General features: G+C 41.2%; 1 protein-coding gene and 1 long non-coding RNA gene across 3 annotated transcripts in view; both read right to left on the minus strand.

Annotated features, from left to right (window-relative positions):
• The window catches only part of LOC116180240 (protein amalgam-like), a 146,795-nt gene that overhangs the window by 49,539 nt on the left and 69,792 nt on the right, over positions 1-27,464 (minus strand). The window lies entirely within an intron of this gene.
• On the minus strand, positions 24,612-26,889 carry LOC116180241. The gene is made up of 3 exons (XR_004147101.1): positions 25,054-26,889; positions 24,880-25,008; positions 24,612-24,827 (listed from the first exon to the last, which is right to left on the minus strand). It is a non-coding gene; the product is annotated as an uncharacterized LOC116180241 (long non-coding RNA).

Consider the following 27,464-nt stretch of genomic DNA (forward strand, 5'->3'; position numbering starts at 1 on the left):
AAATGTCCATCGTTTCGACTTGAAAGGTAGGTAGCTCTGCTTGTAGTTTCTTTTGCCAGAGTTGCCAACCGTAAGTATTCAACGTTTTCAGTGTCGGCTTGCTATACCCCTAGGCACATTACAGTGTTTAAGAAATAGGGCTGTAATTATTATTAGTATTATCATTTAAAAAGAAGTTAGGTAGGTTACATGTGATTCTATCATAATCCCCTAAATTGGCGTTGCGGACATTTAGCTCTCGTAGTTGGAACGCTATGTGTGACTAATTGAAAGCACTTTTCCTGAAGAATTTAATGGTCCGTGGGTAGACGTGAATGTTGTTAAAAATCACCGGGTCGCACCTCAAGGGTGTTCGGTTAAATGCGGAAATCCCGTGACTTCGAACGGAATCTTTTTTACTGCTGCGCTTCCACGCGAGCTCTTTCGTGACTTGACGTGTATTACCCCCCGTCATTTTTAGAAACTACGCCCTTCATTTCCATTAATAAAACCCCTCGAAATCCAAACCGCCAGATATAACTCAGCTTCGCGTGGATTGGTTTCCGTAGACAAACTCTGCGCAATACCCTGATAACGTGTGATCTGGTTCAGCAGGATTGTTACATAATTCTAAATAGTTCATTTCGCACGACTTTCTGGCCTCGTGAACTTTCGTACGCATTTCACTCGATAGGGCTGTACTCGGAAACCATTCGCCCAATAAAAAATTGGAGAAAATATTAGAAAAAACGAATTAGATAGAATGCGCTAGCGGGCTCCCGTTACATGCTTTCTAAAATTAATTTTGTATTATTTTTTCGTTGTCCAAACACACTTGATTACAATTTATGTCTACATTCCCAATTTATCCTTCCTATCTACTGGGTTACTTAGAAGTTTTTGTATATACTAATGAAGTCATCAAACCCATGGAGACGTACAGAATTTGCAACAGACGACTCATAATCCTAATTGCCACTATCCTTTCAATTTCAACAGGTGCAGATTAAAAGGCTTACTCACGGTGATCTGTAATTATATCCTCCCGCTTCGGGGAAGGGGTTGAAACACTTGTTGATTTAACCAGAAATCATACGAAAGGTTTCGGTATTAATATCACACATTCACACGTACAAGTTAGTATTCAACATGTGAATTAAGTACGCGGTTTCGTTTGTTCCCCAGGAAGTTCCACACCCCCACGTGTAACGTAATACACTGCGAATTCGACCTGGGAAAACGGTGGTAAAATTTATTTCTCGCCCAAAGGCGGTTCTGCGGCGGTCGCCCTTTGATCAAAAACCTGTGCCCTCATTACTTAGGTAGGTATATACACAAAGCAGGTGTGTTTGATAAACACGCTCGAGTTGAAAATTTGGAAGATGTGGTTTATGAGATTCGCTGTTACGAATATCAAAAGCACACGTGTATGTCATGTGTGTGTTAAACTGTTAATAGTCGAGTGAGCTTAAACAGAAACGTCGTTGTGCTACAACAACTATGAACTGCTTTAATAGCGGATATAGAAAATGACATTGTAAATGTGTATCGATAATAAATTGTTATTAAGTATAGAGTTGGAGGAACGCCAACAGTCACTGACCTACTGTTTATGAGAACCGTTTTGTATGAAATGTGGACTTTTTGGACGATCAACTCTGAATTGAATGGACGCGCGGTTTTCTTTGGCACCGTAACATACGTTGCAGTTTGTTTTTCATTCGCCTTTATCGCCTTTCTTTGGTCGTAATCTACAACTAAGCAGAATCGTCTTATTATAGGACTGATTGAATTTTATAAGGTAACGTTATCCGATCAAATGTACTTAATCCTTTTCGTCCAAGTGTTTATCTGCGATCATCTCCAAACACACCGTCTCAACAACAACAACGGTATAGCCGACAGGGTAATTACACAAAACTCATTAATAATGTCCTACTTAACATCCCTTCCTTGCTCCCGTCTGTTTAGAATCGCGCATTCTTGGCCAGTAAGATGTTACCAAAATTGTCCGGTCTTTGAAAACCATAGACACTCTTGGAGACTGTTTGCGACAACATTTAAAGGGCGGTAAATACTCTTAACGATGACTAAAAGTTCCAACTCCTCTCTGTTAAGAGGCTCTAAAGGCCACTACAATTCTGTGAAGACCATTGCAGACTCTGGAAGAGTAACAGTAGGTGACTCACGGAGACTCTCAACTACTAAAGGTCTAAAGCCTCTCAAGTTTTCGTGAAGTTAAAATTTCAAGGATCTTCAAAGATTCTTTTTACGACTAATAAAGGTCTTCTGGTACTCTTGGCGATTGGGAAGCTGTTTGCTGCTTTCAAAAGCCCCACAGGATCTATCACAATTCAACTAGTGGAGACGTATGAAGTTTTCTGAGTAAAATCACGATAGCGTACATTTATACCAAAACGCATAGCAAACCGAAATAGATCTTGTAAAAATGACACAAGATATACTCGTAATAAAAACTTTTTTGCACAAATGATAGATCACTCACAAAAATGCTCTCAACCCTTTTATAAATTATAAGCATTCAAACTCACCCATGTAAATGGGTAAATCGTTTAAAACAAATGTGCGCGGGCGTGATTTTTGAAAGATTCGACTAGCGGAAGTGTGATAGACCGAACGTTTGTAGTCTCTTTCTTACGACCACGAATGACTCACAGTTGAGGCAGTTCATACACCTCTGTGTTTCAAACCCCGCTACCGTAAACAAGAGCTGCAATTAATCCGCCGTTTGCAACCGTTCCCATCATGATATTTCAATTATTTTTGTTGCGTCCGAAAGCTCTCGTCATTTAGAAGACGATGCCGAATTAATATTTTAGAATTTCAGCTCCGCGAAGTTATTATTTAGAGTTTTTTTTTATTCGAGTTCGGGTCGCCGAAAGCAAACTAATCTCTTGCTGGTTGTAAATGTGTCGCAATTGTCGCATCCTTTGGAGTGTAGGGGCACCTTTAGAGTGCTAATTCGAGTTCGCGGAACCCTCCAAAGCATAATCATCACTTGCTGGGTAGAAATGTGTCGCATTTTGACAGAAAACTCGTTTTTATTCGCATTCTGAGGTGTAGGTAGATCTTTAGAGTGCTAATTAGAGTGCGGGGCGCTTTTCAAAGTGTGATAATCACTTGCTGGGTGGGAGTGTCTCGAATTTTAACAGAAGATTTGTTTTTATTCGCACTCTTTCAAGTGCACGCGGACCTCTAGAGTGCTAATTCGAGTTCGGGGTACCCTACAAAGCATGATCATCACTTGCTGGGTGGAAATGTGTCGCATTTTGACAGAAAACTCGTTTTTATTCGCACTCTGAGGCGTAGGTCGACCTTTAGAGTTCTAATTAGAATTCGTGGCACCTTCAAAAGTGTGATAATCACTTGCTGGGTGGGAGTGTCTCGAATTTTAACAGAAGATTCGTTTTTATTCGCACTCTTTCTAGTGTACGCGGACCTTTAGAGTACTAATTCGAGTTCGGGGTACTCCCCAAAGCATGATTATCACTTGCTGGGTGGAAGTGTGTCGCATTTTGCGAGAAAATTTGTTTGTATTCGCACTCTTTCAAGTGTACGCGGACCTTTAGAGTGCTAATACGAATTCGGGGTACACTCCATAGCAGAATAATCACTTGCTGGGCGGAAGTGTGTCACATTTTTACAGAAGATTCGTTTTTATTCGCACTCTTTGAAGTGAAGGGGGATCTCTAGAGTTCCAATTCGAGTTTGGGACACCTTCCAAAGCAGAATAATCACTTGCTGGGTGGAAATGTGTCCCATTTTGACAGAAAATTCGTGTTTATTCGCACTCTGAGGCGTAGGTGGACCTTTAGAGTTCTAATTAAACTTCGGGGCACCTTCCAAAGTGTGATAATCACTTGCTGGGTGGGGGTGTCACGAATTTTAACATAAGATTCGTTTTTATTCGCACTCTTTCTAGTGTACGCGGACCTTTAGAGTACTAATTCGAGTTCGGGGTACTCCCCAAAGCATGATTATCACTTGCTGGGCATGATTATCAAGTGTGTCGCATTTTGCGAAGTGTGAAAATTTGCGATTGTATTCGCACTCTTTCAAGTGTATGCGGACCTTGAGTGCTAATTCGATTTGGGGTACCCTCCAAAAGCATAATCATCATTGCTGGGTGGGATGTGTGTCGCATTTTGAAGAAAACATGTTTTTATTCGCACCGGACCTTTAGAGTGATAATACGAATTCGGGGTACACTCCATAGCAGAATAATCACTTGCTGGGCAGAAGTGTGTCACATTTTGACAGAAGATTCGTTTTTATTCGCACTCTTTGAAGTGAAGGGGGATCTCTAGAGTTCCAATTCGAGTTTTGGACACCTTCCAAAGCAGAACAATCACTTGCTGGGTGGAAGTGTGTCGCATTTTGACAGAAAACTCGTTTTTATTCGCACTCTGAGGTGTAGGTGGATCTTTAGAGTTCTAATTAAAGTTCGGGGCACCTTCCAAAGTGTGATAATCACTTGCTGGGTGGGGGTGTCACGAATTTTAACATAAGATTCGTTTTTATTCGCACTCTTTCAAGTGTACGCGGACCTTTAGAGTGCCAATTCGAGTTCGCGGTGCCCTCCAAAGCATAATCATCACTTGCTGGGTGGAAATGTGTCGCATTTTGACAGAACACTCATTTCTATTCACACTCTGGGGCGTAGGTGGACCTTTAGAGTTCTAATTAGAGTTCGGGCCACCTTCCAAAGTGTGATAATCACTTGCTGGGTGTTAGTGTCTCGAATTTTGACAGATTTGTTTTTATTCGCACTCTTTGAAGTGTAGGGGGATCTCTAGAGTTCTAATTCGAGTTCGGGCCACCCTCCAAAGCAGAATAATCATTTGCTGGGTGGAAATGTGTCGCATCTTGACAGAAAATTCATTTTTTTCGCACTCTGAGGCGTAGGTGGACCTTCAGAGTTCTAATTAGAGTTCGGAGCACCTTCCAAAGTGTGATAATCACTTGCTGGGTGGGGGTGTCTCGAATTTTAACAGAAGATTCGTTTTTATTCGCACTCTTTGAAGTGTAGGGAGACCTCTAGAGTTCTAATTCGAGTTCGAGACACCCTTCAAAGCATAATCTTCACTTGCTGTGTGGAAGTGTGTCGCATTTTGACAGAAAACTCGTTTTTATTCGCACCCTGAGGTGTAGGTAGACCTTTAGAGTTATAATTAGTGTTCAGGGCACCTTCCAAAGTGTGGTAATCACTTGCTGGGTGGGAGTGTCTCGAATTTTGACAGAAGATTTGTTTTTACTCGCACTCTTTGCAATGTAGGCGGACCTTTAGAGTGCTAATTAGAGTTCCAAAGCATAATTATAACTTACTGGGTGGAAATGTGCCGCATTTTGACAGAAAATTCGTTATTATTCGCACTCTTTCAAGTGTACGCGGACCTTTAGAGTTCCAATTCGAGTTTGAACCACACTTTAAAGCATAATAAGCACTTTCTGGGTGGGGGTCGCATTTTGGCAGACAATTCGTTTTTATTCGCACTCTTTGAAGTGTAGGCGGACCTTTATAGTTTTTAAGTCGAGTTAGATGCACCTTCCAAAGCATACTAATCTCTTGCTGGTTGGAAATGTGTCGCAATTTGTCAGAAAATTCCTACGTTAATTTAAAACGAGCATAATACTGGAAGGCCATGCAGGTTGACGCCGCTATCAAGTTGATAAGAGACCTTTATACCCACCCAAGGAATTCCAATTAACAATGAGCCTTTTTTGCACTACCGAAATTTCAATTCGGCCAATTAAGTAAGTGCAATTAACAGTAGCTAAAATAAATATGTTGCAGTAAACAGCATCCGATTACGTCGTGTGGGGTCTCAAAAGAAGCGTTTGAATTTTAATTGCAAATTTATACGACGCCAGAAGGTCGCACAAATTAATTAAAGAATACGCTGTGCCGGCTGGAAAACCGGCGTTTCCTCCACGAAATGACCAAATTTCAAAAAAGGCAAAAGCCGTTGTTTAGAGGGGAGTTTTAACCAAATAGTAAGTTTTGCCTTTTACATCATCGTTACGTTTCGTAAGTACCGTAATTTTGGGCTTTTCCGTAAATTTATTTTTCTTTTACTTTTTCTTGCACCACTCTGCTTTATTACAAGGTAAGCTTTTTGCTACTTCCTATTCCATTAATTATAAGAGGGAGAGATATTGTTTCGCTTTCTTGCATTTGCTTTCCCGTAGACACCGCTAATTAATTTGCGTTTTGTCGCTTTCATACCCGCTAGGGAGTTTGTCGTAATTTTGTTAGGTTCCGTTTCTTCTGTAATTATTTTTGGACAATTTTGAAGAAGACTTGAAGATTCTTACATATTTTTGAAAACTCTAAAATTTTAAAAGCCCTTAAAGAGCTTTAAAGGTATTAGAGATCCTTCATAATCGTAAAGGGATACTGTAGGGGACTCATGAAGGCTGTCAATTACTAAAATCTCCCAACATTTCTCATGACTCAAACTTAAGACCTTTAAAGACCCATAAAAGCTTTAAAGACTTTTTCTTAATGATTCTTAAAGGCATGTCTCTAAACGCTCTTAAAGTAGGAATTTTAGAGATACTTAAGGACATTCAATTAACATCTTTCTTGAAAACTTGTGGAGGCCATTAAATACTCTCACAGACACGTACAATGTACATGGTCTCTTATGGACTCTCAACGGTTTCTTAAAGGTTCTAAGGGCCGCTACAAAGCTGTCGAGATCATTGAAAACTCTTCTATGGAAAAAAGACTATCGGTGACTCATGAATGCCCTTAAGGATCTTAAAGTTAGCATCCCAAAGACCTTGTAACGCATCTTGAGGGCTAATAAATCTCCGTAGGGGCTAATAAAGACTGGAAGACTCCCAAAAGATTCCTCTTGATAACTAATGGAATCTATTGAAGATTCTCGAATCTTCTTGCAGGCTTTTAAAGACTAAACAAGTTTTTATGGCTTTTAATACCCTAAAGATTCCGAAATGCTGTACACAACTTTAGACTCTCGAACAATCTTCAAGGCCAATAAACGCTCTAGTATCTAGAAAGTTCTTAGAGATTCTTGAGATTTTTGACGGCTCTTAAGAACTATTCAAATGCATTTCGATCACCTTAATACTAGTAAAGGGTGTTAAGTCATTTCAAGATTCGAATATTAACGCTCTTAAAGACAATCAAAAGCTCTTAAAGGTCTCTTAAAGCTCACAAATGCTAAAGCCTCTTAAAATTTGTTAAAATCCCTCGAACAATCTAACGGCCCCAAATGATTCTTCATGATGACTAATGGAACTGAAGACTCTCGAAACATTTCCCGAAAAAATGCGCCACATCCGACTTCATTCTTTATCGATTTGATGGCGACTTGACGGCGCCCCGATGTCGCTCTGGAATATTCGCTACAATATAATGACTTAGTGCTTTTTGTATTCGACTTTCATTTATTGTGGTTCAATAGTACAGTGATGAATTTTATAGGCAGCGCCCCCAAGCGGTTTGTTCCTGTTTTGCAATTTGAGTGATCCTCCCATTCTCTCGCTTATCTCTAAAAATATTAGGTTTGCGGTTTGCCCGAAAAGTCGCCGGAAAGTTTTAATCGCCCTTCGGCCGCGGCTTAGTCCGGGTAATTAGTCCCATCTGGTTATACAAACGGCTTCGCGCTCAAACTCGAAACAAATATCCCCGCCGGAAAGTTTCGCCGGCATCGGGCGCCCGGTAATGAAAATTCCATTATACGCGCCCCCTTCGAATAACAAATTTTGACGCGGAATTGTCGTGCGGAATGACGTTCAAGTTCATTACGAAGGTCCGCACCACGCGACCCCAATTAAACTTTTATTAAAACTTCCGCAATTTTAACATGTTACTCCCGCAAATGTCGCAACCTAATTTGGGTGTTATGCATTAAGATTATTAGCGTTGGAAAAACACTCCCGAAGGAGTAGAATGCAAGAAAATTATGCGGTTGTAGGCGATGCACTGATTTTTATCTTTTTATGTTCAAAAAAGAAATTCTCAAAGGCCCCGTTTCCGTCGAGATTATTTTTAAGTATGACATAACGTTCTTCTTAAATTCGGGCGCATTTTTCGCTAACCTCGCTTTAATTGCGCGAAACGGCGAGAGATAACGTTGTTTTCGAGTATTTTACGACGCCGTTCGTTCGCAATTAGCATAAAATCGAAAATAAAACTGGGGGGGTCCTTGAAGTGGAGTACGTAATTTGTGTTAATAGTACGAGCATGAATGGGCGGCATACGTTTTCGTAGTCAGCGTACTGTTTATATGGTAATGAGCCGTTCCCTTCCTTGACCAAATTAACGATCGGGATGCACTAATTTGCTAATGCGGGTCTTGAAAGTCGGAGTAACACTGATTTATTGTATCTATTTAGATATAACGAACGGGAAAAAGCCTATTTATTTTCGAACGTGGACATGTAGGATTTGCCTAAAGTCGAGAGACTTTCTCAGAGGAAATTTATGGGCGCAGTACGGAATTACTCAACCTGTTACTAACAGCATTGCTCATCCGTAATGGTTTGTTTAATCGCAGGTGATTTAGTGCCTAAAACAAAATACACGTGCTGGAAGTCGAACGAATTGAATTCTCCAAGTGCTCCCACTGTCAAATTTTCTTGATTTAACACTTCAAAACGTAGTCTCTTTTGTGAAACGCCAGCCATGGAACGGAGGGGACAAAACTCCTCGGAGAAACTTGAGTGAGCCCTTTCTTGAGCAATATCTAAACAGTGTCTGTGGAATCGTGAGATTAGAACATACCCTAATAGTCTCCAAATAAGCTTCAAATATCCATTAAGAGCTTATGCCCTTAGAACTTATAATTGTAAAGAGATCCTTAGGAATCTCTAACAATCACTCAAAAGTTGTAGCGGAACATCCTGACTTGTTTCCAAAAGAAAAGTTGACGGGAACAGGCCGACGGAAAAACCTCAACCCAATTCGGTCTTTTCTTTAAATCTCAATCGATAGCACCAAATTACGCAATCCGCAGGGAAAATTACGACAAAGAAATGTTATTTATGGACAAAGGTTTATTTGGTTTATTTTCTGTTCACTTTCCTAAGTTCAGGGCCAAAAGAGTTCAAATGACCGCTTTCTTCCGTCGCAAAAAGTGCCAAACTTTGATTTAATTGCCCCAAATTCACTAGTGCAGAGGAATTCGCGCAATCGCCCTTAATTATTTCCTCGAAAGTCAAGCAGTCGACAGAATTTTAATTGCATGCGCTTCAACGCAACAAAATTCACGTTCACAATCCAAATTCACCCCCGGTAAAGTTATCAGCCGATCGACTTAAGGGTTTTTGGTTAAACAATAGAATTCATTCTTCCAGCCAATCAAATCTCCAGAAATTCGAATTGCCAGAGATCCATGAATTCTGCAAAAACCCACGGTAGATAACGACAGATCTTATTTATCCGGACTGTCACGTACTTCCCATTTCTTTCGTCTTATGCTTTCACACGCATTTATGTAGTCAAGGCCGTAATCTAGGACCCAAAAACTTCAAAAATCGACAAAAAATTAAGTGCATTAGCGGCCTCCCGTTACACAGCGCCTAAACATATTTTTCAAAGAATATCAAACAGGGATTCTGAAGAACTCTTAGAAGCTCTGACGGCTCCCAAAACAACCACTAACGTATCCTACAAGCATCAGTGAAAAAAAGCGAAAATTTCTCACGGATTGTAAAAAACGATGGATCTGATTCAGTCGGACTGTCACGTACCTCCCTTTACTTTCGTCTTATTGCGCTTCTAACCTTTCACACGCAATTACGTAGTCAGGGCCATAATAAGAATAATTCGCCCAAAAATGTCCAAAATCGACAAAAAACTAAATGCGTTAGCGGGATTCCGTTACAGAGTCTCTAAACATATTTTCCAAAGAATATCAAAAAGAAATTCTGAAGAACTCTTAGACACCTCTACCAAGACCCACAAACGTACCCTATCAGCATCAGCGAAAAATTTCTGAAAAGAACATAACTTCGCGGAAGGATCTGTAGTCTGAAGACTGCGGTCTGTAGCGAAGCCACCGTAATTACGGTGGCTTCGTCTGTAGACTGTAATTTATTTATTTGCCTTTATTTTTGAGTGGGCCGGGTTTCAGCCAAGGCTGCTCTACAAACTCAACCCACTATACATTTACAAATATCCATGCCCGAACCCGGATTCGAACCGGGGACCCTTAGCACCACAGTCCAGTTTCAACTGAACTGCGCCACACGGGCCGACTGTAGACTGTAGTCTGTAATCTTTAAATTGTGGTCTGTACACTGTAGTTTGCAGACTGTAGTATCTAGACTGTAGTCTGTAGACTTTGGACTGTAGTCTGTATTCTGTAGTCTGTATTTTGTAGACTGTATTCTGTAGTCTGTAGACTGTAGTCTGTAGTCTGTAGACTGTAGTCTGTAGACTGTAGTCTGTAGACTGTAGTCTGTAGACTGTAGTCTGTAGTCTGTAGACTGTAGTCTGTAGTCTGTAGACTGTAGTCTGTAGTCTGTAGTCTGTAGACTGTAGTCTGTAGACTGTAGTCTGTATTATGTAGTCTGTATTGTGTAGACTGTAGACCGTAGTCTGTAGATCGCAGTCTGTAGTCCGTAGACTGTAGTCCGTAGACTGTAGTCCGTAGACCGTAGTCCGTAGACTGTAGTCCGTAGACTGTAGTCTGTAGACTGTAATCTGGAGACTGTAGTCTGTAGACTTTAGACTGTAGTCTGTAATCTGTAGACTGTAATTTATTTATTTGCCTTTATTTTCGAGTGGGTGGGGTTTCAGCCAAGGCTGCTCTACCAACCCAACCCACTATACATTTACAAATATTCATGCCCGAACCCGGATTCGAACCAGGGGACCCTTAGCACCACAGTCCAGTTTCAACTGAACTGCGCCACACGGGCCCACTGTAGACTGTAGTCTGTAACCTTTAAATTGTGGCCTGTAAACTGTAGTTTGCAGACTGTAGACTATAGTCTGTAGACTGTAGTCTGTCGACTGTAGTCCGTAGACTGTAGTCCGTAGACTGTAATCTGTAGACTTTAGACTGTAGGCTGTAGAATTTGGACTGTAGTCTGTAGACTGTAGTCTGTAGACTGTAGTCTGTAGACTGTAGTCTGTAGACTGTAGTCTGTAGTCTGTAGACTGTAGTCTGTAGACTGTAGACTGTAGTCTGTAGACTGTAGTCTGTAGCCTGTAGACTGTAGACTGTAGTCTGTAGACTGTAGTCTGTAGACTGTAGTCTGTAGACTGTAGTATGTAGACTGTAGTCTGTAGTCTGTAGTCTGTAGACTGTAATATGTAGACTTTAGACTGTAGGCTGTAGACTGTAGTCTGGACTTTGGAGCCTGTAGACTGTAGTCCGTAGACTGTAAAATTTCAAAAAAAGAGGTTAGGAAAAATGCATTTGAGTGCTTGATAAAATCCTAAGAATGCCTAAAAGTCTTCCAGAGAATGTCAAAAAATATTCGACTCAAATTTATGTGGACTCTGCTTTAGAAAGTTAGACTTAAAGACTCTGATGAGAAAACAACCCCAATCGGTGGTAAACAAGGGCGATCCAAGAAAAGATAAATTCGACTCATAACTCCCCAAAATGTATGTCGGACTCTCCTTCGGCAAGCTAAAAATTACTGTTAGCGTTTGTTGTCCGGTTCAAAGTTCTACCCTTTTGATTTTCCAATGCAGACCGTATGATTCAGATCAGAAAACAGCCCCGATTGGTAACTCAAAGTGTAACGGGAGCACGTTAGCACATTTTATTCGATTCTTTTTATGTAGTTGAAGCGGTTGTAGGTTGAGTTTTGTTCAGTTTTCAAATTAGTTCATGTAAAATATGAGAGAGTGGTATCATTTTAGGGCAGATTTCTTCATAATTTTTGGGCGACCGGTATCTGAAAACGGTCCTGTCGAGTTAAATGCGTGCGAAAATTGGCGACGCCAGAGAGACGAAATTAACAAGAATTCCATGACGCTGATCCAGATCGGCTTGTTATCGGGGTGGATTCTTACCTATAGAAAACGTTCGGCTAGATTTTATGTCAATTTGGATCGAAAACTTAACACGTTTAAATGCTTACCAGCGGATTGCGTAATTTGGTGCAATCGCGTCAACTTTTGTACCTGATTTTGAAATCGAATTCGTTCTTTGGTATTCAGATCAGATTCGACAGGGTTCTTTTAGTTTCTTTCAATACAAACATGGGGCCTCTTCTACCATCTAAGATTAATTCCAAATTCAATGTAACGTGTAGTATAATGGAGCCTTTGGATAAGACGATGCCGTAGTCAACACTTATTTCGACAAAATAGTTCAAGTGGACGAAATGGCTGGCGGAATTTTGGTCATTTGACGAAGTCTCGATGTCACAGAATGTTCCAGAATCTAAAGAGCTTTGAATCGGGACCTGGACTGTCACGAATTTGCGTGATCCTACCAGAGGAGATAAGATAGAAAACAGTTAGTTACTCAGAGTTCAGGTAGGTAATTGACGTGGTCCAAAGCTCACTTCCCAATCTAATCACCTGCACGTGATGGTATTATTTTCATCAGTCAATCAGGATGAACAAATTGCTAGGTACGCGATCCCGCCCACTTAAAACCCGAAAATAAGAGTTTTTTTAAAGCATACCAAACGATGACTAATCATGTTGAAATGATCATGTTTACCCACAGCGCAGAAGGTTTTTATTCGACACGGAAATTGCCTAAGCTAAAATAAATCAAACCACGCCACTTTCCCATTTCGACTTGCCATAATTGTAAATAAAACAAGTGTTTCTGTAGGGTCGCCGCCATTAAAATAACGACGTTATTGTGTCGAGCTTTTATTACCGTATCAAATCGAAGACGTAAACCCCCTCGGCGGAGAAGAGGAATGTGTCCCCGCCGCGCGGAGATTAGAGGATCGTTATGAACCCCCCACGAAACAAAAGACAAACTTTCGAGGGCGAGTTTTGGTAGTCTAATTCCCAGAGGTTGCGAACGTTATGGGCCCATGCGAACGAACCCAGGTAAACTACCTGGGCGCTCTACCCGTATCGATTAGTAAAATGATACAATGGAAATGCAGCACTCCTTGAACTGAATTTTAAATTAATTAAAAAATAAAATTAATTAAAACGCTCTCGTACCAATTGAGAGTAATTTAAGTTTATTACCAGGAATGAGGAACGGGTAAAAAAGCGGCTGGTGTGTCTTTACTGGGTTTTTATTTTTTGTGTGTGTGTCGTACGATTCTAGACGGTTATATCCGGCGTATGCGAGCTATAAATAATTACAGATTTGTGAGAATTGTAGGGTAAGGTTGGAAATTATGCGGCTTTTATTATTAAGTCGGCTCCATGTCAACCGTTTTGTCGACATTCATCTTGCCATATAAATTGAAACGAATAGGCTATCATCGTGTTTTTTTCGAAGGCAAAATTCGCCGGAAATAACTTTGCCTTCCCGATCATTTTTTGGGAGCAAAATTTGGCAAATTCACGCACATGGTCAGTGGCGGTCCCAGGGGGGCCCCGCTCCCCCATTGTCCATTTTTTTCATCAATTTTGTGTCGATCTCATTTCCATTATGCGAGATTTCTTTTATTTTTCCGTGTTAGGACAAAGTTCTGGTTTGGGCCCCTCCCCTTACCAAATCCTGGGACCGCCACTGCACATGGTCCATTAAATTGTAATCTCCACTTAGGTATACCGTTATATGGTACTCATTTTGTACTTCGACGGTGTCACATTTTGAACTGTTAACTCTTCGACTGTTAGGACAAAATCTGCATTAGGATTGCAACTTCTAATACCACAACTCCAAATGCACAGATTTATGCGGTGCATCCCATCCCGGCATCACCGTTTTCCCGGCGACCATTACTATCCCGGCAAGCACACTTTCCTAACGCCATCTGTCATCTGCCCAACCTCATTTCTCTATGGTTTTTTTTTGGACATAAGTAATGATATGCTCTAGAAGCGGATGTCAAATTTGGTACCGAAAGTGGCCAGTATTGCGTCTGGACGCATTGCAATTAATGGTTAGAAATAGGGATAGGAGACCGAAATAATCAAAGAAGCTCAGATTCTATTATATCTAAAAAGGAAAAATCGCACTCGATAAAATAGCAAATTAGAAAACTTAATTCCGGTGAATAGTTTCAATATGATAAACATGAATATGCTTACCGCGTCTTAAATGATTTCCATCCCTCCGCTCGCAGAGTTCAAATTGCCGGGACGACCGAAGCCGGAATTGCCCATCGCCGGAATAACCGAAGCCGGGAAGTAAATGGTCGCCGGGAAATCGGTGCCGGGATGACCGTGGCCGAGATTTATGTACTCATTTTGCAATCATCGTACTGTATCACTTCTTTTTGAACGCGAGTGGTGAATATATCCCGAGCGTGTAACTTATCGTCACAACCCCGAATAAAGTCTATATTTTCCTTCCAACCCCTATTTACAGATTTTTCAAATTTTTGTGTCATAATTCTCTGATCAATTTATGCCTTATAAAAAAGAGTGTCAAATCCTCTTTCTTTCGCGAGTAGCCATTCTATACACACTTTGGATTTTTGGATTAAAACATACAACCGGAGGTTTGGGGGTATTCTATACCCCCCAGTAAAGAAAAATTTAATGATCCATTCCCTATAATCATCGTTATCACGGTATAAGATGGTTCCTAGACCTATCCATATGACTTAAGCTATTTGTGCACTGGGGGGTGTTCAATACCCATGCCTTACCATACCCTCCTCACCCCAATACACAATTTGTTTATTAGCGATCCTTGAGATCGTTTATAGTTTTGTATTGCTGTCTGTCTGTCCATTTGCACGATAACCTTGTGTAGAAACGTCCGATCGCTTTCAAATACATGTTCCTCAGGGTATACGAAAGGTCGCTACTGGTTTTCGGCTACGTGGACCAACGGGCTAAAAAGTTACAGTCCAATAATTGCCCAAACCTCCAAAAAGGATTTCTTTTACTCCTTTAACTTCAGGCAACCATGCAGTTGCAAAAAAATATTGCGCATGCGCATTACAACTTTTGTATTTGCGCAATCCCAATTTTTTCATTTGTTAAGATAATAAAATCAAATTTTGTATGTATGGCACCTCGAATAAAAGTACTCGTATAACTAATGCCGATTAAAAAATGGTGGGGCAGAATCAACCCCTTAAGGTGTATTGTAAAAATGATGTATGTTTGAAGATCTGGAGGATCGTTCGGCAGCCAGTTGTATCGCATTTTTCATATGGTTATAGGAATCATCTTATGGTGATAATGATGATTAAAGGGACTAGGTTATTGACCACTAAATTCTTTACTGGGGGTCTGGAATACCGCAGACCTCCGGTGCTACGTTCTCTCGCTCTTCTCTTCACGAGTATTCCAAACCCCACGTGCTTACATTTTTAGGTAAAAACATCCCCCCCCCCCCCCGGGCGAGGTCTGCGGGTGTGGAATAACCCCCCATTGATGATGCAAAAGACTACCAAATCCTCTTTTCTTCACGACTATTCTATGCCCCATGTGCTTGAATTCTTGGACAAAACTATACCACCTGGGGGGTCTGGGGGCAGAGCTGGGTTCTGCTCGCGAGCGTTTCTTAATAATAATAATAATAATAATAATGTTTATTAGACCATTAGACCATGTAACATGATATTGATCAAGTCAATGACAGAGGTTGTGTAAAACATCACTAAATAATTTAAATAAAATATAACATGCATAATTGTATTACTAACGATACCAAATGTAATTAAGTACACGAATCTGACAAATACTCTTCCACTGAATAGTAACACTGGGACAATAAAAAATGCATTACCTGAAACTTAAATTGTTTATGTCGGGTTTCAGACTTGAGACGTTCTGGGAGTTTGTTAAAAAGTAATGAGCCCATATATCTCGGATTATTTTCTGACATACTTAGTCTATGCGCAGGAATGCAGAAATCCTTACCACGCCGTGTATTGTAACTGTGATTATAGTTATTAACAGAAAACTCCTTTGGATTTTCTTTTACAAACATCAGAATTTCTAGAATATATACAGGGTGATTCCTATAGTACCTGCCACCGTTTGGGAGCGTATAGGGGGTGCCTAGGGGAGTATTTTGATATAGGACACTTGGGGTCGGAAATCTAAAATAAGGGCGCCAGAACCAAATTTATCTTCTGGAATTTCACGCCTGTATGTAGGCAACCCAACCGACCGACGTTTCGCGCGGAGCGATGCAGAGCGAGTTAGCGCGAGGAAGCGACATGGGAGGGAAGGAGGGAAAACGACAGTCAAAAGCAATAACGTTTACAAGTGTTCAACGTGGCCACCGTTGTTCTCAATGCACTTCCTACATCTAGCCAACTATTATTATACTATTGCCATAGTGTTTATTCACTTGATACGCGTCGTTGCAGACGGGATTTCGTGGGTTTAAACAAAATTCTGATCAAGTGTCAGCCACACATCGCCGCCTGAGATCGCTCCGTGTGCACCGCCGGCCGGTTGGGTTGCCTACCTACAGGCGCGAAATTCCAGAAGGTAAATTTGGCTCTGGCACCCTTATTTTAGATTTCCGACCCCAAGTGTCCTATATCAAAATACTCCCCTACGCACCACCTACACGCTCCCAAACGGTGGCAGGTACTATAGGAATCACCCTGTATAGCAGGAACAGTTAATAGTCCAAGTTGTCTAAATATATTCGCTCGAAAAAACGCCCCAAGCTGAGCAAGCGTTTGCGTGCGATCCGCTCGCGAGCACTTTTCGGAGCGGCCGCCTGGTACTTGATACTCGAGCGTTTACTTTCCGCTCGCAAGCACTTTTTTCCTCCGCGAGATTTTTTCTCGCTCGCGAGTGCTTTTTTCGCTCATGAGCATTTTTATTCGCTCGCAAGCTCTTATTTCGCTCGCGAGCTCTTTTATCGTACGCGAGTGCTTTTTTCGTTCGCGAGCGGTTTTTTTCTCTCCCGAGGGCTTTTTTCGCTCCTGAACGTTTTTTTTCGCTCGTGAGCGCTTTTAACCGCCCTCAAGCGCTGAAGGATTAAGCGCCGCTCCCGAGCGATTTTTTTCCGCTCAGGAGCACTTTTCCCAAGCGCTCGCAATAAACGGCTGGAGCACTTTGAGAGTGCTCGGAACTCCCAAGCGGTTTCGCTTTGCAAAACAACTCGACGCTCGACCCAGCTCTGCCTGGGGGGTATCCATGCCCCCCCCCCCGTAAAGGAAGATTTAATGACCCGTTCGTATACTCATAAATAAACTCTTCATGTGCTGGGGTATTCCATACTCCCAGACCCCCCCCCCCCCCAATGCTACGTTCCGAGGTCATGGTGATACAAAAGACTATCCTCTTTTCTTGACGAGTATTCTATGCCCTACGTTGAATTCTTGGGTAAATCCCCCCCCGCCAGTAGGAAGGTTTAATGGCTCGTTCGTATATTCACATGAATAAACTCTTCATGTGCTAGGGGGTATTCTAAACCCTACGAGTTACGTTCGCTGGTTATTTGTAATAGGGTAATATCCTCCAGACCCCCCGGTGCTACGTTTTCCAGTCATTCGTGATACTATACAAATTTTACCAAATCCTCTTCTCTTCATGACTACTCTATGCCTTACGTGCTTCAATTCTTGAGCAAAACCATACCACCGGGTAGTCTGAAATACCCCTCAGTGAAGGACGCGTTCCGTACAATTATCATTATCGCCGTATGATAATTAGTATACTCATATGAATACCCTTCGTGTGCTGGGGGTATTCCATACCCCCCACTGCTACGTTTTCTGGTTATTCGTGACACTATAAAAAAATCTACCTACCGAGTCAAAACTATATCAACGGAGGGCCTGGGGGTATACATACCTACCCCCACCCCCCGTAAAGAAAGATTTAATGGCCCGTTCGTATACTCATATGACTCTTCGGGTGCTAGGGGGTTTAAACCATACCCATTTAATACCATACCTCCTCACCCTGTGGCACGTTCTCTGGTTATTCGCGATACTATAAACAATTCTACCAAATCAAAACTATACCAACTGGGAGTGGGGGGGCGTACCCCGTAAAGGAACATTTTAACCCGTTCGTAAACTCTCATGTGCTGGGGGGAGGGGGGGGGTATTCCATACACCCCAGATCCCCCGGTCCGACTTTCTATGATCATTCGTGATAGGAAGATTTAATGACCCTTTCGTATACTCATATGACCCTTCGTGTGCTTGGGGACAGTCCCTAACCCCCAGTGCTACGTTCTCTGGTTTCTCGTGATACTATAAAAATATTACCAAATCAAAGCTATACCAACGAGGGTCTGAGGGGTACCCCCCCCCCCCCACCGTAAAAGAAGATTTAAAGACCCGTTCGTATACTCATAAAAATAAACTCGTGTTCTGGGGGTATTATACCCCCCCCTCGTACTAAGTTCGTTGGTCATTCGTGATACCATACACAATACTACCAAATCCATATCCCCCCCCCCCCCCCAAATATGACTCTTTGGGTGCTAGGGGGTATTCCATACCTCCCCAACCAGTGCTACGTTCGCTGCTTATTCGCGATACTATAAACAATTCTACCAAATCAACACTATATCAACGGCGAGTCGGGGGTGGGGAGACCCATAAAGGAAGATTTCCGAGGTCATTGGTGATACTATAAAACAGACTGTCACAGACTGTAAAACAGACGAATATTCCATGGCTCACGTGTTTGGGTAAAGCCACGCACCCCGTGGTGGGGGGGGGGGGGGAGGGGGAGTATGGAATGACCACACCACATGGTTAATGACATAAAAGATGCACAGGACAGAAACAGTTTTTTTATATTCGTTAAAACTTTCTTCGCGCTTTGGGTACAAAATACAAAAATATGGTTGTCTTATTTCCCGTAATTAACGGTACGGATCGTGCAGCTCACGTACAGATTGGCCTACTTTGTTGATTCCGAAGGGTTGACGAGAAAAGTCGATTGAAAGCCTACACTTTGTAAATGCATGCTCTGATTTTGCAAATTTCGCGCGATTGCACCAAATTACGCTATCCGTCGGGAAGCAAGATGCCATTTTATTAAAGTCGCAAAACTTTGATCGCACGCGCATTGAAAGTCACCAAAAGACTTTAATCGCGCACTTTTTAACACAAAAATCTGCCACTAACATTCGTAAGAGTCCTTTCACTTATCCAAAACCACCCCCGGTAATCTAAAGAATCATATACACTTCTCGCGGTACGACCCTTAACGCGAACAATACTCTACGGCTAAAACTGAATTCTACGGATGATTTACTTTTTGGTAACCACTAGACCTTTCCATTCACACCCATTCCGGGACGTACCAAAAGAACTCATTTTTTGGTAGCCAATCAGATCCCTACGAATCCAAATTGAGATAAATCTAGTCACACGTTTTCCATAGGTAAGCATCCACCATGCGTAGCACCTTGACAACGAGCGGATCTCGATCTGGATAGCGTCCTATGTTTCGCCCCTATTCTATAGAAGTTCTTCTTCATCGACATAGCTGGAGCATGTAATGAGACTACATTTTTGAATGCAGGACAAACTCATGCCATACGTGTGGACCAGCCTTTATTTGCGCCAACTAAATCTATATAACGAAACTGAGTATATCTCCTAATTGTTAGTGCTATCAAAAAAGTAATATAGGAGTCATGTGCTCTTTTTGAACCCAACTTGGTAGCATGGTAGCATGGTGGCATCAAAATTTGAAATAAGAGATACTGAGGAAAATGAAAATAATATCAACTTCGTAATGAGTATATTCTCTTAGTTAAAAGAGATAAAGAAAAGTGTTAATCGCATGGGTGACAGTCTGACGGGCGATTACATAATCTTAATGGCGTTGGTGATACTATAAAAGATCCTTAGATTCTCACATCGGAAAGTCTGGGCGTATGGAATACCTCCAGTAAAGGAAAATTGAATGACCAGTTCTCTATAATCATCATTAGCACCATAAAATGATTCGCATACTCACATGAATACTCTTCGTGTGCTGGGGGGTATGTGCAAATTATTACGTAGAATAAATGAAAAAATTCTAAAAGTACAGGTGAACTTGTTTGCGAATAAATTAGTAATCGTACTCTACAAACTTGAGCAGTGTTCCTCCCGCTATAACTAAGGGAACGAAATTATTTTTGATTTGCATTCAAAATAACTATTGGTTGTCTTGAAAGTAATCAGAAAAAGTCTTAAAAGAAACGACAGTGTAAATTGGCTGAATGGAGCAGAATTGTATCGGATTTTGCCCATTTTCGCTAGCTATAGGATGTTTTTTTTTATAAAATTGCCATATTTACATACTCAAGAACTTGCGATACAAAAATAGCTCGTTAAAACAGACTTGGAGAGTTTCCAAGCTGATTCTAGGGTGCTAAGAGTCTTTTTACAACAGGTTGAATATTGAAAGTATTGAGCATTTATTACTCAATGATTGAATCATGAATGTTATTGTGCTCTAGTTGCTAATTTCTCAAAATATTTGAATGAGATACAAATACTTGGCAAACAACGGAAGCACAACAGTACGTAAAGTGGAAATCAGTTCAGCCGTTTTAGAGAGCATTTTCACTACCTACTATATGAGAGATAAATACCATTTTGGTCTCCATTGTCGTTTATGGAGATGTAGTTAGAATAACAATGCGCTTTACTTTGCAGAAAATGAGGGGCACGACAAATTTTCATTTATTTAAAACAGTTTCCGTGACATTTAGTAAACATTTTCAAATGCGCGTAGGCGACCTCTTATTTATTCAGGGTGTTTTTCAGCTGATTTATATGTGTATCTAGATAAATATGTAAGGGATCGAGGTGAAAAACACCCCCTCTAATCCGCGCTCCTCAGAAGTTTCGAACGCTTTTATCGCAGAATTTTAACTCGAAATTAAAGATTAACGGAAATATCTCGAACAAGAGGAGTTTACTTTTTAAATGAAAGTTTGCGCTCACAAAAGCCATTTTCCGAAAACAGCGCGCCCCCCGTTACACTTCCCACCCGTTTCCCAAGTTTCTATTTTAACACGTTTCCTCCATAAATTCACCTGACAAGTAACATAGGCGCCCGGTGTTACTTAAAGCTGTACAAACAAATAATCGGCACGTTGCCTAGCGCGAGATTTAGGAAATGAAAACGCCGACCCGTGAAAATTCAATGTATCGTTTCGCGATAATTAATTTTTAATAAATGTGCCGACCCTCGTTATTACAAGTTCGGTAGGTAATCTGCAGCGGGAAATTTAGGGTTAATAAATTAGCACAAATGTTGAATTCGATTTTCAGTTTTTTTGTACGGGAAAAGTTCCCGAACTTTTGACAAATAAGAAAGTTTCTCTTTTACTTACTTTAGTCCCGTCTTTTCAACCGCACGTGCTGTCCTGCAAGTTTTCGAATTTAAGAAGTTGCCTTTGGTACTTCGGAAAACTAAACTACTCTCTTGTACGAAAAGAGAAAATTCGAGCTTCTAAAAAGAATGACCACCAGGTAAATCGCTCTAAGAACCCTCGCGCTAGACGCTATCTTGGATTTTGTGACGTAGCCTTGGTGAAGGCTGTTTTCCGGTGGCGGCCTTGTTTATGGTGACGTAACTAAAGAGTGACCTTGTTTGTGGTGCAAGGACGTTCAAAAGGGTTCTTTGCGTAACCAGTTATAAAAGTAAACTCGAACAGCGTCATAACGTGGCGTACCTTTCGAGGAAGAAGAGAACACCCGGATGGAACTCAGACCTTGAAAATGTTAAGGAGATTTGCAGGCTCTTTAATAGGGCCATGCGAACTACGCCACCTGTGAACTGGGAAGATCTTAAGATCGCTCAGTTCTAGCTACCAAGAGAACATTATCGTGTTTCTGCTCCTAATACACAAGCTATCAGTAAAAAAATTATGCTAGCTAACAGGAGAACATGATGGGCGAGGAGGTCTTTTCCCATCACCCACAAACATATTTCAACGCCAGACTTCGCCTTATTTTGTATCGGGAGAACATAATATACGAGGAGGTGTTTCTGCTCCTAATACGCGAACTATCCGTTAGAAAATTTTTGTAAAATTTGGAAACTAGGAGAACATGATGGTTGAGAAGTTCTATTCCAGACAGACGCTAAAAAACTGTAACATCTGTGAAGTGCGCGAAATCGATAAAAAAACTTATCTGAAATTAATTCACAAATACGTATTCTTTTCCGTTGATTGCATGATCTGCGCCCAAACTAAGGAAAATCCTAGTTTTAAGCGAAAATTGAATTGATTCTCCTGCGTAATTTTGCTTTTTTCTTCCTTAACCACATTTTGCAAGGCGCGCGTCTTCGAAGAGTGGTCGACTTCGGGCGCCCAAAATGTATCTTCCGCTGCGAATTTCGTCACGTGGTTTAAAGTTTCTTAAAGCTCGAATTGCGGTCTCTCTTTTTGGAAGTGATGGTGGAGTCAAAACTGGCTAAGAGAATCCTGAGAATACGAGGACTTTGATAATTTGTAGTTGCGAACAAGAGAGGGACAATAAATAAATAAATAATGTCATCTAGAATATCAACAACCTTGCTTAATTACTTTTCCGGCAAATTGGAGGTTTTCAGTTGTATACAGGGTGAGTCAACGATTGCGCGAAGTAACTTATTGCCTTGAAGATCAGATTTTTCGATTGTATTATGATATGGTCGAATATTTTCCACATTTTAAAAATATTTGGAATTATACAGGGTGCGCCCACAAAGTAAGACGCCAAAATGGTACATTTTTTAAAATGGAACCCCCGTATTTGAATGCATTTTTTTATTCTACGTGTAATTTGTACGACTTTTTATTATATGGTTAATAATTCGAAAAACTAGTAGTTTTAAAGATAATTCGGCCCCAACGCCGTTTTGGTATCCCCCGCCGAATTCAATGCGATGACGGACATTTGTGTGTCATATTTTAAAAGGCAAAAAAGTGGAAAAATTTGATTCGGCTCAAAAGGACCAATATATTGGTGAGCTCTTCTTTAGTCAATCTCACCGTATAGGTTGGTAACAATGCAAGTCTCCGCTAGAGTGAGTTTATTTCTCATAGATACCGCCGAAAATAAGAAAGTTGCGTGTTACACGATTTTTTGCACATGCAATTTATTTGCTTTTATTAGAGGGACCTACCATCAAAATTTCGTTCGGATTGCTCCATAAATACGAAAGTTGCGTTTTGCGACTACGCCGTCTCGCACCGCCCATGTACCCAAATCGCCATCGATTCTAGAATATGAACGAGATAATACAGGCGACCAATGTAAAAAAACTGTATCGTTCTAACCGCCAGCGTCTCCGAGTAAACGCCAAAATATGACGAAAACGCATTCGGGAGGGGGGGGGGGGGCGGGTTAACAAAAAACACTAGTGTAGTTGTCATCCAGTCTCACGCCTTTTATAGAACCGTTGACACATTGCTCGGCTTCGCCTCGCACATTGAAACACAAAAGATAGTATCGCTTTGCTTCGGCGGCCGCGCCATCTGTATGCAATTATGGGGGGGGGGGGGGTATAGAATGCTTGTATAGAATCGTTGACACGTTTCAGTCTTTCCTAGGTCGTCTCGTTTCCGCGTCGCGAGGAATAATGCGGAGTGACATCGATAAAAGCAAACTTTGCACTCCCCTCGACCCAAACGGCCCATAGTTTTTGGATGGATATCGCTATCGATTAAGTGCGTTCCGAGGGGGGGGGGGAGCAGAACTACTTTTGCGAGCAATTCTTCGAGTTTAACAGTTTACTCCCTGTGAATTTTTTTCCGGAGGCCCACAGTTCGCGCATTTATTCGAATCGCCGTTGATTGTAGAACGCGGCCGATCAATATGTGATCAATACCTAAAAAACCTCTTCGTTCCCGAATAAACGCCAAAATATGAAATCTACCGATGAGAAGGAACTGGGGAGGGGGGAGTGTTCGATGTGAAATCGAGGGATACAAATACGAGACCAACGTAAAAAACCGCATCCGTCTAACCCTCGTAGCTTCCGAATAAACGTCAAAACAACGAAAGAGTATCGTTTAATGGTTGGGGGGGGGGGGGGGGGGTATTTTTTACGGGTGATTATTCTATATCTCGAAACTGTTTTTCGTTCGAAAATTCCCCCCTCTCACCCTTTTCCGACGAAATCGTCGTATGGTACGCCGGCAGTTGGGGGACCAATTGTAAATTTTTTCTAGGTCGTCTCGTTTTCGCGCCGCAGAGTGACGTCGATAAGGGAAACTTTGCCCCCCCCCCCAAGGCCCATTGTCCTTGAACGGGACCCCATACGTTATACGCGGGCAAGTTGGCGCTATCGGGGGGGGGGGGGGAGTTCTACTTTTCGAGCAATTCCGCCATTTTTCCACCAAAAAATGAGGGTTTAAGGAGGAGCTAAAAGATGCCAGAAAAATATACAGGGTGCTCCATTTAAAAAAAGTGGGATTTTTAATGTGAAGTTTTGTAACTTTGGACCTACAAAAAAACACCCTGTAAGCTATTTTTTTATAGTTTACCTTTCAATGTAGCTAGATCAAAACCCATAATACCATAACATTAAAAACGACCTGATCTTATGTTAATAGCTACGTTTATCAATAAACAACCCACAAAGTCACGTTATTAGTTTTATTTAGCTGATATTAGCCTAAAGTACATTATATAGAGTGGTTCCAATATCACAATAAGGAGTTTCTATCATTTGTCGTAATTGAATGTATTGCACTGATCAGTTGAACATTCCTTGCAATTTGTGAATGTTGAATTCTGTTTTTGTACTTGGTCGCACAGTTTTCCTGAACTTGACTTCTGTTTACCAGAACACCCTCTATGAATGTTACCTAAATAATTTTAAAGAATAAATACGATTATCATATAATCCCCGTAACTTACGGCCTCCCGTTTCGTACGAGACGCAGAACATGTCTAACGATGCACTCTTCGGACACGTCATAGTCAAATTGTTTACCTTTCCACTTCGACAACCAACTGAACCGCCGTCGCAGCTTATACAGATTAGAGCTACGATTAAATGAAGAAAGAATTGCTAAAAACAAAAGTAGTTACCCTCCGAGAAAGAAAAACTCCACAAGAATAGTGTAACGGTCACTAACAAAAGTTTAAAATACATCACGTTGATTGTATATCGACGAAGAAAATATACACCTATTAGGACGCAGGTCATGCCTTTTTATAGCTGTTGGTGAGTAGGAAGATTAGATTAGGTTTTATCCGGAAAATTGCTTTGTTTGCATGCATTCCCTGTCTGTTATCGGTACTTAAAAACAAGTTGGCAAAATACAGTCGCAATTCCAAATCGTTCTTGAAAAAAGCACTATATGCATTACAGGTCCATGGTCCACAGAATTGGAGAAAAATACGACCGATAAATAATGCCATTATAATCCGGTCTTCCGCACATTTCGAGCTTGGTATGGAAAAGGCAAGAAAGAAAAGAAGATAATTCATTTGCAATACATCATAAACAAGATAAAGATAACGTGATCGAATTTCCTGTTGTAGATACCTATTTGGGATGTATCTCCTGATTTATCTTACCGATATTCAAAAAGTGTCGCAATTCGAGGTCTTGGAGACTCTTAACGACACTAATGCCCAATTTCACAAACCATGATTGAGGTTAATCACTGATTAACACTACTAGATTCAACTATTAGGTGTTTACCATTTTTAACCATTGATTAACCATGGGCTTGGCTGGCTAATGTATTATACTTTGACTTTAGATACAAACAGAACTTCTAAAATAAACAAAAATGCAATGAGCAGGTGTGACAAAAATACAGTACAATGGTTTGTTGTCTTTCCTTACAGCTATTGGACCTGAGAGGGGGGGGGGGGGAGTTACAAATCGTTCTAAAACCCATTAGGGTACTCTTCAAGACGAGTAAGTGTGTAGCCCTCCTTGGATTGAGCATAACTTTTGGTGCCCCATAAACTCCGAAATTTTCGGACTTTATTCAGTGTTTCTCTAAAGACTCCTAAATAATTGCAAGAGATGAAGTGAAGCACCTCGGTGGGACGGGTTCCTTTGAGGTGGTTATTGGTACAATGCCATCCCGCGTTGTTTTCCACCCCCAAATCTAGGGGATCTTTTTCGTTCCCACGCCACGCTTGTACCTAGTGATATTCCTAGGAGACTGTGCCCCTACCAGGCTAAACTGGAATCAAGAACTTCTCCCCTGCACTGACCAACTCATCCTGAGATGTATCAGGGTTTTGGGCAGCATCCTGCAACAGTGGGTTGCTCTTCAGGGCTTTAACTTAGTCGTTCATTGTCGAAAAAATGCCGATGTGCGTGCTCCCTGTGATGGTGCAACCGTTTAGAGAACAAAGTGTTGATTGAGGGGTCCTTTCCTGGTTATGGTACAGAGGCTGATCAAATGTCTTGTTTAATGCTTCTTCCTGCTGAATGCAGGAGGACAGATTGAGGTGCCCTGGAGGGAAATACAGATGTACGAGATGTACGGAATGGTTTCTCCGCGCTCATTTCATTCCGATATGTCTTCCATAGTAGGTTACTAGGATCAGTACTTTGGATGCTATAGACTCACAGACAGTCGTCAAATGGGACGCTTTTAGTCGATATGGGAAAAATTGTCGTCCTTCAGCCGTCGACTTCCAGAGATTTTTGTTTCTTCTACCTTCCATACCATGGCTCTTGACTATTTTAAAAATCTTCAATGACTCCATGGGATTGACAGGTCCGACTGAAAGTTCCAGTCTCTTAAAGATTTAAATTTTGCTGAGAGAAAAGAATGGCTCTCCTGGAGGCATTTCGTATTCCCACAAACACCCGATGCTAAGTTCTTCTCCAAAGCATTTAGAACATGATATGTATTCAAGTTATTTATAATAATTGGATAAGGGTGCGCTGACGTCATAGAGATACATTGTTGATTCTGTATTCTGTAATATTTGACAAGCACGTTTCCTGTAGACTGACGAAAATATCAATGTTTTGACATCACATCAATAGTTCTTGATCCCATCCTCGTCGCCAAATTGTTATGTATTCGCTGGACAAAGGCTGTAGATTTGCTAATAACTTTTATTCTAACGATTGACAAACATTGACCAATTTACAAAATTACAGAATACAGAATCAACAACTTATCTCTATGACAACGTCAGCGCACCCTTATACAATTATTATAAATAACTTGAATACATATCAGAACCCTCACCATGCAATTGTTGAGACAAAATCAGGGGGGAAGAGGAAATATTTTATGATCTCGTAATAATGGTCATGATAGTGCCGAGAGTTATGTTATCCTCGCCAAAAGTTATCAGATTATTCTGAGAGACACAGAACACCCTCTCCGGTAAATTTGTCATGAATGAAGGTATCTCAAGGTTTTTTGGGGAATATTCTCCGTGAAAGAAACATTCGACATTCTTCCCTCAACAGTTGTCCCGATAGTACTGAAGGCTCTAAACGTTTTTTAGGGGAA

Source organism: Photinus pyralis, unplaced genomic scaffold (assembly GCF_008802855.1).
Source record: "Photinus pyralis isolate 1611_PpyrPB1 unplaced genomic scaffold, Ppyr1.3 Ppyr1.4_LG9, whole genome shotgun sequence".
Lineage (NCBI taxonomy): Eukaryota > Metazoa > Arthropoda > Insecta > Coleoptera > Lampyridae > Photinus > Photinus pyralis.